The 12978-nt window shown below is 35.9% G+C and overlaps 2 protein-coding genes across 3 annotated transcripts in view; one reads left to right on the forward strand and one right to left on the reverse strand.

Annotated features, from left to right (window-relative positions):
- The window catches only part of LOC144292990 (uncharacterized), a 329341-nt gene extending 323690 nt beyond the window's left edge, over positions 1 to 5651 (reverse strand). The window contains exon 1 of the transcript XR_013360568.1: positions 5573 to 5651. The gene's annotated coding sequence lies outside the window, so the exon portion shown is untranslated. The remainder of the gene's footprint in view (positions 1 to 5572) is intronic.
- Positions 1 to 12978, forward strand: part of ELL2 (elongation factor for RNA polymerase II 2) — a 73068-nt gene that overhangs the window by 2847 nt on the left and 57243 nt on the right. The gene's annotated exons all lie outside the window — the stretch shown is intronic.

Here is a 12978-nt window from a genome sequence, read left to right on the forward strand (position 1 = left end):
ATAGTCAAAGGTACTGAAGTCAGTGGGTTTTGGGGTTTGTTTTGTTGGGGTTTTTTTTGTTTTTGTTTTTGTTTTTTTTTTTTTGGTCCTAACTACCTCTTTGTCGATTAATGTCATTACTATGTTTTTCCATCTCTCTGCATGCAAATTAACGAGTCTGGTCACTGCGTATTGAAGCAGAGAAGAGAAAGGGAGAAGACTTTTCCAAGTCCTTCCACCTTTCTGAGGGCGGAGCCAGGTAGACAGTTAGTCCTGGCATTCCTTTTCTCCTGAAAAGCTGGTGTCAGAAGCAGTGACAATAAAAAGAAGAGAAAGAAGAAATAAACCGACTGGGCCTTTGCAATTGGACACTGCTTTGTTTCTGACTTAACCAGCTTCTGACCACAGGCCTCACTGTCATTTCAGCTACAAAATACTTTTTTTAAGGGTCTTGGAAAAGCGGGAATTGGGGTGAGAATATTAATCCCAGGTGGTTGAGAAGTGGGAAGAGGCTGTAGGAAAAGAAATGAGGGACCTTTCAGGGGACTGCAATGTTCATACTTACTCTAGTGTGTTCAGCTAAGTCTCCTACAGATGTGTTCTCCGTGACCTTTCAGGCCAGACTAGGGCTCTCCCATCATGGAATTGCTAGCAGTAAGCATCTGGCTAAGCTTTTATCTTCCAATAGGAAGATAACTTACTTGGTTTTTTTTATACCTTACGCTCTTATCAGAAGTAGGACCCAGGACTTGAAATTGTAGCAGCTGTTGAGAAATACATTGGCACATATTGGCCAAATGGGAAGAAGTTTCTGGTGGTCAAGCCTATTCCCTCTTGAGGAAAAATGGCTTTATTTTTTTTTTATTTTTTTATTTTTTGGGCTTTAATACTCATAGAAAACTGTCCCCACCATTCCTGTGCTCAGATAGGAAGGTTGATGCTTGACAGGTGGCCTTCAACTGACTTTGGCCTGTACAAAGTTATGACTATTATTCCTCATATTTGGATGACTTTCTAAGAGCCAGAAATTTCAAGTTTCCTAAATTATGCATCAGAAAGTTATTTTTACTCAGATTACTTTGCCCACTAGATTTACTCTTCTAAATTAATCCGCTTGACCTAAGATTTCAGGGAGGTAAATTCGGGGATTTTAGTAAACTACGATTTAAGCAGAATGCAAAAGTTCTTTAGATATAATTAATTTAACTAGTATATGAGGTTATTATGGTACATAGAAACAGAATCTTCAATTGGAAACAATTCCTCACTGTTTCAAAAGACAATCAAATCTAATTGACCATCATTATTCAAGTTTTCTATTTTTAGAGAAATGAAAAATGCTATCTTGAGAATCTTTCAACACAGGGATTAGGGGTAGGGGAGAGAGGAGAAATTCTGAGTCCAAGAATGGGAGTTAGAATTGGAGTAAGTATCTCCTAAAAGTTGTTTTCCACTCAATATGAATGCGGAAACAGTTTCAAATTGATCGTATATTAAAAAGTGTCAAATGGAAAGTAAATTTAGGCATAATAATACAGATACCTAGGATATATTGCAAAGCTACTTTTTTTTTTTTTTGAACTGTAGACAGGTTATTTTAAATGAGAGGAAAGTTGCTAAATAAAGTTACAAATTACAACTTTATATTCATCCTAAATTGATGTTTGTGATTGCGTGGTCTGTATAAGCGCTGCATACTTTAAGTGAATATATATTACTGTAATTACATATTTCTTCCAAATGTATCCTAAAACTGTATTTAAAATTAAAGCTCTTGATTCTACAATATATTTTAGCTAATTCAGTAATGTGTAGCTGGCTTATTCTGACGTTTATAGTAAGAAAAAATATCAAACTGTTATCAAATTCTGTCGTTGCTGAGCCTGTCAAATTATTTTTTTTTTAATATTTAGTCTGTTTCGAAGATGGTGGCTCAAATAATATCATCATGTTTACCTATTACATAAAAACCCTTGCATAGGTGTGTTTGGCAGGGACTTTACATTCCCCATGCCTAAAATCAGAAAGCGGATGTGTTTAAGAAGGTGTCTGTTATATTCTCTTGGCAACTCTAATTATTGGCTTTAAATGAATTTTCCTTCTTTGATACGTGTCTTCTAGGAAAATTACAGTGTTTTGAAATTTTGTACAAATACACTTACATTTAATTTTGCATGAAAAACTCTCAGTATTGCCCGATACTGTTATTTCCAATCAAAGCATAAACCTCCAAAGTTACTGCCCTTCACAATAGCTCCGTTTGTATGTTACTTGATCTTTTAAAATCACTGATTCCACAAATCATGAGGCAGGTGATTTCCTCTTAACTGGTCTTTCTACCAGGTGAACTTTTTAGCATTTGATTTTATATTTATGGTTTAAGGCATAGAAAAGATTCCTACCTTAAACTTTTTTCTCATCTCCCATTTTTCTGCCTGTCCTCAAACAATTTTGAGTGTGTATGTGTTCAATAATCTGCATTATAAATATAGAAGACCCTGTTCTTAAGGCATTAGTTGAGGATCCAGACCTGCCAGCACAGAATTGTCACTGCCATAGGACATGTTTATTAACCAAAACAAAGAGGTTTGCATCATCACATTGTTTTTCTTGCACTTTTTAATTGTTGCCAGGTTTAAGTTTAAAACATTAATCTTACTGACTTCTACCTTAGACCCATCTTCAGGCTGAACTTGATTTTACATGCTTTTTATTGAGTAAAGTCAAATTTGTACCTCGTGTTGCAGTTAAGTGTTTGGAATTTTTATTCAAATGATCAGGTGCTCAGTGCAAAGAAGAGTGCTCCTCCCAGAGAAAAGCAGTAGCCAGATTGCCTAAAAAGATAGACAGGGAACTTTGGCACCCGAATTGGAAGGAGAAAGAAAGAACATATGTGAAGGATTGGAACATGTTCAAGAAAAGAGTTTAAAAGGAAAGGGGCGTATAATTCTTGGAATGATTTACAGGAAAGCTTATGGAAGACAATCACCAGATCCAGCCTTTCCATTTGCTCCATTTGCACTTGTAAAAAAAAAAAAAAAAAAAAAAAAATTCATGAAGGCAGTGCTTACTAGGTAAGTTGTGATAAAGCCAACAGAGGAAAATTAGAATTTCAGCTGAACCAATCCTGGGTCATTTTTAACAATTTGCAGTGACCACAGAGAGGCTCAGGAGCCTGGCACCAGAGTCCAGGTCAGGTATTTGCCCACTGGGCCAAATGTATTTGGAGTATTTGAAAAGATGTCCCTGAAATGTGATGATCTGGGCATTTGTACATTTAAGATCAGCTAAGTTTTAGAATAAAGAAAACGATGTGTATATTACCCCACATTTGACTGTCTTGCATATCTCAGTTCCATACTACATTTTCCATGACTTAATGCAAAAATGTAGAAAAGCAGGTCTGGAGTAGAATATGGTAATTAATAGCCATATTTCCAGAGCCAAATTGAAACTGAAAAAAAAAAAGACATAACTCAGCTCAAATTTACCAAGGAAAATTGCTTTCTTTTCTTTTGCTCTCACCCTCTCTTTCTTCCTACCTATTTATAATTTCTGTCATGGCATTATAGCCTTTGAGAGCCCTGTTAAATATTTAGGAAAAACGAGTTTAAGAGCCTTCACTAATACTTTGCCAACAAAAGCCAAATCTAGCATTTCCGTGGCTGGCAGTTTAATATAGGCTATAAGAAGAGAGAATCTTATAATTAATTAGGCTGCCTGCTCCTTAAAATTCATGAGTCAAATTAGCACCCGGAATTGAACTCTATAGTCAGAGCATTTGGCTGCTGGTTTTATAGTAACTAGTTAGACAAATGGTATAAATGTCCTTTCTTATTGGGGATCCTATATATTATTGGTCTAAAAAGCATCCTCAGGTCTTAAAGGATATTTGCAAGATTTTAGCAGGCAAGGACTAGGTGGGGGACTACAATTCCAGCAGAGGGAAGGACAGCGTTAGAAAAGTTACAGCAGGAAAAAAAAGACAAGTTACAGCAGGGTCTGAGGAATTCCAAGGAATACCATATTCTACTTAACCTGAAGTTAATATAGGAGAAAAATATAGTTGAATTTAAGAGAGGAAAGGGAAATTACAGAAGGTTAAATTTTATTGTCAACACTGGGAAGACACTGAATAGAAATATAAAGTGATTTGAGCTGTATTTTAGGATTATCCTGGCCTCAGTGTTGCATGATAAATAGAACATGAATCTGGAAGGAAGTAGACAAGTTAGGATGAAGTATGTACTCCAGGCCAGAGTAAACTAGGATGCTTATGGAAGACATTAGAGATGAATACAGTCTCTAGACTTTAACAGGTTTTAAAGGAGTAAGATTGAATTGAGATTTCTAGCCCTCAGGACTACAGGTATTCTTGGTAGAAAAAGGGGAAATCAGAAGTAGTTGGGAGAGTGGGGTGGGCACAGAGAAGATGAGTACCATTTTAGTAAATGTTTAATCTTTTGTTTGGTGACCAAGAGACTTAGATTTGATTAGGTGTTTTATATTTAAGAAGTATATTCGGGAGTCTGACACTAGACTAGAACAGTGCTAAATTGTTCACATATCCTATAAACTTTGACATTTGAATGAAAATTTGGGGGATTGGTGATATTTGGGAGGAAGCTGAAATTATTAAGTGGGAGAAATTTTTGGTTTTGAGCAGAGATTTTTTTGTTTATATTTTCATAGATTTTATTTAATAACCTCTATAAATTGCACTTAAGACCATCATCAAGCACAGATAATGTGAAAATATAATTTGATTATAACATGAAGATCAGACCTGTGTTTTCTGTCCCTAGTGACTAGAAACATTAAGTAACACTGTATAAAGTACCTGAATTTACATTTCCAACATCATTTTGAAATTATTTTGGAGGCCTTAAAGGAGGCAATGTGTTCACTTCCACTTTACCTCCATTTCTGTTTTGGTGTTTTGATTCTCTTTTTTGTTGTTAGTTTCACTGGGAAAAATTAAACAAAAAAATAATGTGACCTCATAAAGCTTTGGTTATACATATACATTTTAATGGACTAGGTATGGTTGCATGGTCCTTGGAGATAATCTTGTCTAGAAGAATTTCCACTTATTCAAAGGTGAAGCCAGGCTTAAATTTACTGATAAGATTCACTGAGATGTTTAAGGATCTAGATATGCTTACCTAGAAACTTAAGTGTTGGCATGTTTAAAAATAACTTAGTATCATTGCTTTTGATTTCCATTATCAGAAATCATGATGCCTCAGAACCAGAAAACATATACATGTAGTAGAAACTCAATTGAGTATCTTAAGATTTTTTTTTTAAGATTAAGAGGTAAGAGTCAGAATTATAACTGCCAAATATTCATTTATTCATTTAGCAAACACTTAGTAATTTTCTGGCACGTGCCAGGCATAGAACTATGCACTAGAGATAAAAAGCTGAGTAAGTCCTGGATGGTCCCTGCCATCAAGAAAGTGCTTGTGCTTTACAAACAGGCAGATCTGTGAACAAATAATTGCAGTAAAGTCTTTGTTCAAGGGTACACCTAAAGAGAGAAGGATTATGTTTTAAGGATGTGTTTGAAAAGCAGTGTCTACTTCTTTACCTCCCATCCTCTGCTCAATTCACTCTAGGTTGTCTCTGTCACACCTCTTGAGATTGCACCTGACTAGGTCCCTTCATTGGTCCTCTCTCTGTTCCTCCCTTACCTGACCTCAGCAGCATTCCAATCTGTTAACCACTCCTTCCTGTTACGGAAACAGTTGGCTGATTTTCTTCCTACGTCTCTGCCCATTCTTTTTCAGTCTCCTCTGCTGACCATCCTCTTTTTTTGACTGGTCTTTGAATGTTGGAGATCCCAGCTCCCTTCTCTAGCTAATCATTCTCTCCAGGTGAACTCATTTAGTTTTATGGATTTAAATGTCATCTATATGTTAATGACTTCCAAATAATTGATCTCCAGCTCTGACCTTCCTCTAGCTCCTGGCACTTTTTTTTCCAACACTTCATCATCTCATCAAAGTTTAACAGGCATCTCAGTCTTAACAAATCCAAACACAGTTCTTGATTTCACTCCTTAAACCTACATCTTCAGAAGTGTTCCCCATCTCAGTAATTGGCAGCACCTGTCACCAGTTGCGTAGTAATTGGCTAGTAATTCTTGATTTGTCTCCTAATTTCTTGACTTACTGATCTATCAACAAGTCCTGTGAATCCAAAATCTAACCCCATCCTTCACAAATATTTCAGTCCCAGCCACCATTCTTTCTCAAGGACTTCCATGGACTTGCAACTAGCCTCCAAACTTCCATTCTTAACCGCATAGTGCGTGCTCTACACAGCAGCCAGTGATCTTTTTAAAACATTAGGTATGATCATGCAGGTTCCTGGTTTTGAGCCTTCTTATGGCTATGTTTGTTTAAAAAAAAAAAAAAAAAGATTGTATTTATTTATTTATTTATTCATGAGAGACATGGGGGGGGGGGCGGGGGTAGAGAGAGACACAGGCAGAGGGAGAAGCAGGCTCCATGCAGGGAGCCTGATGTGGGACCGGATCCTGAGACTACGGATCACGCCCTGAGCCTGGGGCAGGTGCTCAACCGCTGAGCCACCCAGGCGTCCCTGTAAAAATGTTTTAGATGGTTTATTTTATAAATTTCTTTACTTTAAAGATAAATCTTCCATTCCAAGTTCCTTTTACTGTTTCTCCTTGTGTTCTAGAGATCATGATCCCAAGAAAGAACTCTTCATTTGCATTTATAGTCAGATTTGACATGTGAGCTTTTTATATAGTCACAAAGCCTACATTAAGCTTTGTCAGAAAAGAAAAAAAAAAGATGGGATATTAGGCTTCAAGTATTGTTGTTTTAACAAGCCTGGGTCGCAGCAACTAAAATAAATAAATAAATATATATATATATATATATTTTTTTTTTTTTTGCCTCATCAGATAGCTACAGTTTTTCAGAAGCTATCATTTAAAACAAGGATTATATTAAATAAATCAGATTTTAACCTTTTCTCACTACTGTTTTGGGAATCCTTTTATATTTCATTCTTTTCTGTGTACTCTATGACTCAAGAGACTAGGAGTCTTTTCTATGCTACAATGACTAGAAAGACATTATTCTTTATTGCACATTCACTTTAATCTGGTTCTTCCAAATTTGTAGAGAAGTTTCTCATATGTGAGGTTGGATTGACTAATGAAGCAAAGTACTAGATTTTGTGAAGCCTAGTGACTCTTTTTTGGCATTTAATAAAATATTGAGGCAAAGAAGGAGATACTGTTTAAGGTAGCTTTGATTATCATTTATCAGTAACTTTTGCATGCATGCTATCATTCTAAACATTACTTTAGAATGTAGCTAGCTTTTGACTAGGGCTAAATATATTTGATTTCTCTAGGAGCAAGTGTCTGATTTCCTGCACTATTTTCTGCTTTTGCTCCAGTTTATTTTCTGCCTCTTCTCTCCCTACCTAGATAGGTTTTAATTACACTGGTTAAAATATAATTATTAAGTGGTCTTTGGTTTCTCTATCAGGTTAAGTTTTTAAAAACAATAAAATGACTTTCTAAATTAGAAAAAAAAACACAACCACAAGTTCTTAAAATCTTTAAAGAAAGACGATTTTTATACAAATTGTATCTCAAGGAAACTCATAAATACTTTTTATTATTTGTGTAAGTGACAACAAATTCAAGTACCTGATAGTATCCTTAAACTGTAGTGCAAAACAAAAAAAGCTGTCAGTGCTTATCAGTTCTTATGAATTATTAATTTTCTAACTTTCAGATGTTTCACATTTTCTATAACCATTGTTAAAAGAGTGGCAGGAGAGGCTAGCTTTGTAAAGTGGTGGTTAAGACCACGTTTCTTAAAAAAAAAATAAAACAAAAAACAAAAACACCACATTTCTTAAATTGAGACTGGGTTTGAGTCCCAGGCTACTTACTAGCTGTATAACCTTTGGTAATTCCTGGGGCTTAGCAGAGAATTGAAATCACAAAGGTGATCTCAGAATTCCTGGAGGTGATAGTAAGAATGATTATAGTGCCTGACATGTTTTAAGCATTCAGTAAATAGTAACTAAGTAGTGAGAAGCAATTCCACTTAAAGCAGTCACTTGACCCATTACCATTTCTAGAAAGTTTTCTGGGTTTTGGCAAAGTTCCAAAATTATATTTGACTTTGGAAATTTTTTTTGCGCTATCTTGATCATGACTTAAAATGCAACTTAGGCATTCAGATAAATACTAACTACTTAATAAATGCCTATTGATTGATTAAATAATTGAAGTTAACTTTGAGTTGAGTCAGAGTTCCATGATGGGCTCAGAAGAAAAGCTAAAGATGTATCAAGTATGTATCTAATCTGAGGGAATGAAGTTAGATCTCTATAATGTGTTTCTTAAGAGACTCTTTTCTAGGCCCAGAATGCTATTTGTTATGTTTGTATATTCATAAAACCAGTGGTGGTTGGTAAAGTAAAAGTAAATCATATATTTAATTTGTCTACATAGATAAGTAATATGTAAATATTCAAGAGATAGTTATAACAACTTTCATAGAATAAGTAACTTTCTTTTATTCAACCCCAGAAAACCTTAACTCTGCTCCTTCCACTATCATGTCAGAAATTATTATTACTCAGCAAAATTGAGATTACTTAGTAACATTACTTAGTAAATTACTTTTATAGTCCTGATACATTGTGAGGAATAGTTTCTGGAAATAAATGGACATAGATTTATTTGGTCATAGAGCAATTTTTGTTGCAGTAGAATTGGCTTGTAATGGCAAATGTGAAAAGTGTAATGACACTTTTGAGCATTTTAGTATTGCCCACACTTCTATGCTTAAGAATGTCATATATTTCCTAAGAGATCAGAGAGTTAATTCAAGGAACTCTAATAACAGTGAAACAACTAAGAGTTGAACAGAACCTTTTGACTACAAAACACCACCTTTATCAGGTTGTTGAAGCATTTGTCAAAAGGAGTTTCCCTAGTCAGTTTCATTCAGTCTGTGCTGTGTTTCTTGCTGGATGAAGATGCTAGATCACTATCTTACTTAGAGCTCAACTACTATTCAGTTAAACTCTAGAGTTACTTGATCTTCAAAGGAGCTATTTGGTGCAATATTTAATTAAAGCTAAAAATCAAAATTTGAAGCCTTTGTTGAAACTCATTTGTAATAGAAATGTATTTAGTAAGTCAAACATTTATTTTAAAATAGAGGTCCTTATCACCTATAATTACATTATCTTTTAGAATTGAATTAAATATATATATATGATCAGTTGAGGTCATGTTTAGACTAAAGAACATTTAGACAAAGAGCTAACATGCATGAAACATTTGCTCATATTGGTATTGACTTTCAGAATTCCTGGTAGCTATCCCATTAACACAGTGGTCAGATGCATAATAAGTGATATAGAGTTCTAGCTGTCTCTTGTGCATTTTTAAAGCATTCTAGAACTAGTAACATCTTCTTGTCTAAAATTGGGATTAAAATCAATGAAGCATTGGACTTTCATGTATTTTTCTCTTCTGGGTTGTCAGATAAAGGAATTTTTTAGTAACAGTGATCTTAGTATGTATGTCCTATTTGGCTAAGCATGCATAACTATTTCATAGAGAGGGTTTTATTACTTTTTAAATGAAGAATGGTAACATATTTATACATATTCCTTATACATGGTCCTTAAAGCAAAAAAAAAAAAAAAAAAGTTATTGTTTAGTTTTTATTTAATCAGAAACTGAAGCCTGGAAATTGTAATCATTTTTTGAAATTCATCTTCCTTGGAAACAAAATGCTCCCCCACTCCCCCAAAAAAGAAAAAGAAACAAAATGCCAGAATTGAATGAGCATTTAAGGACTTTTAAATGTTCAGCACTGTGAGGTAACCTGTTACAGAGGCAAGAAAGGAAAGTGTTCTGTGTTTAGGACTTCGGGGGCTGGCTTTCAAGTCCCCCTTTCAAGTCCAGCTTGCCTAATCACTAGTTTGGTGTTCCTCCACAATACCGTTTACCTGTTAGAGAGACTCGTTTATCTCCCTCTGAAATGGGCGATAATGATGCCTTCCTACCATCCAGGACTGGTTTTAGGAGGCTCACTAGAGACAATGGATATAAAAATGCCCTGTACATTACAAAACTATGTAAACAAAAATGATCATTTCTGTTGAGGAATCAAACAACAGAGATAGAACTGTAAGCATATTGGAAGGTTAGATTCTAAATTCAAGTCCTGAAACAAAAAAATCTGGTTAAAGTCAAAGCTACTCTTATAAGTCCCTAAACTAAAGTGAAGTGTGGTTGTATTATTTTGTCTACAACCATGAATAGTAATGTGTAAAGTATATGTATATAGTAATATGCTGCTATAAAGTAGTACAAAAAGAATATGGCCAGAATGATTTTACAATCACTTTTTTCTTTAGATGAGCATAATGTAGATAAATACTTTAAGTTAAATATGTGTTAGACTCCTCTGTGTCATAACAACTAGGAGTAAGACAACCTATGAAAATAATACACCTCCAATGTAATGGAATCCTAGACAGGCATCTGGTAAAACAGCAGCTGACAAGAGTTAATTCAAAGTGGGCATAGGTGAGAGCAAAATGGTGGTATCCATGTTTGGTTTGGCTGTGAAAGGTTTAACATTTTAAAATTTGAATCCTTTCTCAGGTGGGCATTTATTCTCCAGGTACTTGCCAGTCCTTGTTGCTTTTATATCAGTCTCTTTAACATTTACCTGCCTTAAACACATTGAGCCTTTGATTCCTGATTTTTCCAAAGGAAGGCCTACCTGAAGAAACTGATCTTAAACTTGAATGTTAAGTAAGTTATTAGTATGAATTGACAAAATAGTGTTTGAGAAGGCATACCAGCTTGAAGGAAAGAAAGGAAGTAGAAATAGAGGAAAGAGTGCCTGGCTGGCTCTGTCAGTGGAGCATGCGACTTTTGATTTGGGGGTTGTGAGTTTGAGCCCCACACTGGATGTAGAGATTACTTAAAAGTAAAATCTTAAAAAAAAAAAAAAAAAAAAAAAGGAAAATGTTTACATAACAAAAAGGGTTAACAACAGCTGAGGCACAGTTGGGAAAAAGTAGAAGATGAATTTGGTTAGTCCTGTCACGTGGACGGCTTTGGTTGGCTTTGATGGAACCCACTGCAGCCTGTGTGACATGCTGGGATGGTATCCGAGAGAGGCTCTGTTAGCTCTTTGAACAATGGGCAGTATTTGGAAGGAATTGAAGGGAGGAAGGAAGGCCTTTATCTAGGTGTTCAGTGATAGGGCCCTGAAACAGTCCAGAGGTTTTCAAAATAGAGACTAAGAGCCTAATTTGAGGGAATCTGGAGCTGACTTGCCAAAAATGATGATTCAGAGCCATGAAGCCACCTCTGCTTCATTTTTCTTTGATGCCTGATATTCAAGCTTTCAGCACATTTTATCATTCTTTCTTGAGAAAGTCAGCCTATTCCCCCATCTCCTGTTTGCTCTGGATAAAATCATACTAATTTAGGCCTTATCACTAGAGTATTTCTAAATAAAGCATCCGCTGGAGCTAATGTCTAATCCTTTTCCCTAGCCCCAATCCATCTCTTTCCCTCTTTCTTACACATGACGGAAAGAGCTGCTTTCCCTGAAACACTTCTTTCAGCAGCTCACTTTGTTATTCCAAAAATTAGAAGGCCCTCCAATTGTTGATCACGTCAAAGGCAAGACTTAAAGGCCATCCCTAAGGGGGTAATGGAGGAGATTAGGGCAGGGTTATTTCACAGGGTGATAAACCTTTTGAAATCCTGAGATCTAAAATTTAAATTACTGTCCTATTTATTCTGTAGTGTATAGAAACTAAAACTGAAGACAAATTTTGAGGTCAAGGAAAGATTAGGCAGGGATCGCCAGGTCCAATTCTCATCCTTTGTGTTGTGTTTCAAGTGTGAAAGAAATCTGTACACAGACACAGACCTGCCCTTTGCTCACACAGCGTCTATTTCTGTCTCCTTGCTTTTTGGCTCAGGGCATTCCCTTTCCCTGGAGTTTGTCTTTTCAAAATTGCTTCTAAGGACCATCTTTTCCATAAGCCCTTTGGCTTTTCTAGTATTTCCTCTAACCCATAGTCTTCCTTTTGAGAATTCTTTCTGCACCTCCCAGTAGCACTTAGCCTAGTATTTAATCATTCTCACATGTTCCCCGACTAAAATGTGAACTCTGGCATGAAGGAGTAGGCCTCCATACTCTTGAATCTTCCAGAGCAGATGGTGTAGAGCACAAGGTAAAAGAAAAGCGGCTTCGCAGAATAGGAGGATTGAGTCCTGGGTTCTGGTCCCAGCTTAGTTATTAATGGGACACATGGCCTGTGGGGGGTAGGCCTTGGCTGTATTATCTATGATTCGGAATTCTGCTAATTCTAGCATTGTGTAATGAATGGCCTAATAGAATATGGTTGGGGGAAAGGAAAAACAGGCTGTTAATTAAATTTAAAGTTGTGACCCTGGGGAGCCAAGAAGATTGAAGTACACTTGCCAGAAAAGTATGAGAGAGGTGCCATTTTGGTTGAGGGAGGGGTGGGAAAGGGAAGTATAGTGTTTGCCAGTTTTGCTGTTGTTGAGTTTCGAATGCAAAATGTCCCTAGACAGTAATAGTAATAAGTACTAGGCTGTGGAGAAAGGGAGTTGAGAAATAGAGTAGAGATTCAAAGTCATCATCAAACAGGTGAAGTGAGCCTCCAAGAGGGAGTGGATCTAGAAAGAGCAAAGTGAAGGACACTAGCTTTTGAAATGAAAGGCATGGTACAAGAGCTAAGAGGACTGCGTAGAAGGAAATTGTGATAATGACAGAGAAGTGAGCAATTTGAAAATTGAGAAAAGTTAGCATTTGACCAAGAAGAATTGATGAAATTGATGAAGAATTTCAAATTCCAGTGGTGAACTTAAGACAGCTTCTGAGTTGCAGAAAGTCAGAGAGGAAATTATAACCAGCCTCAAAGGAG

This window comes from Canis aureus, chromosome 2 (assembly GCF_053574225.1).
Source record: "Canis aureus isolate CA01 chromosome 2, VMU_Caureus_v.1.0, whole genome shotgun sequence".
NCBI lineage: Eukaryota > Metazoa > Chordata > Mammalia > Carnivora > Canidae > Canis > Canis aureus.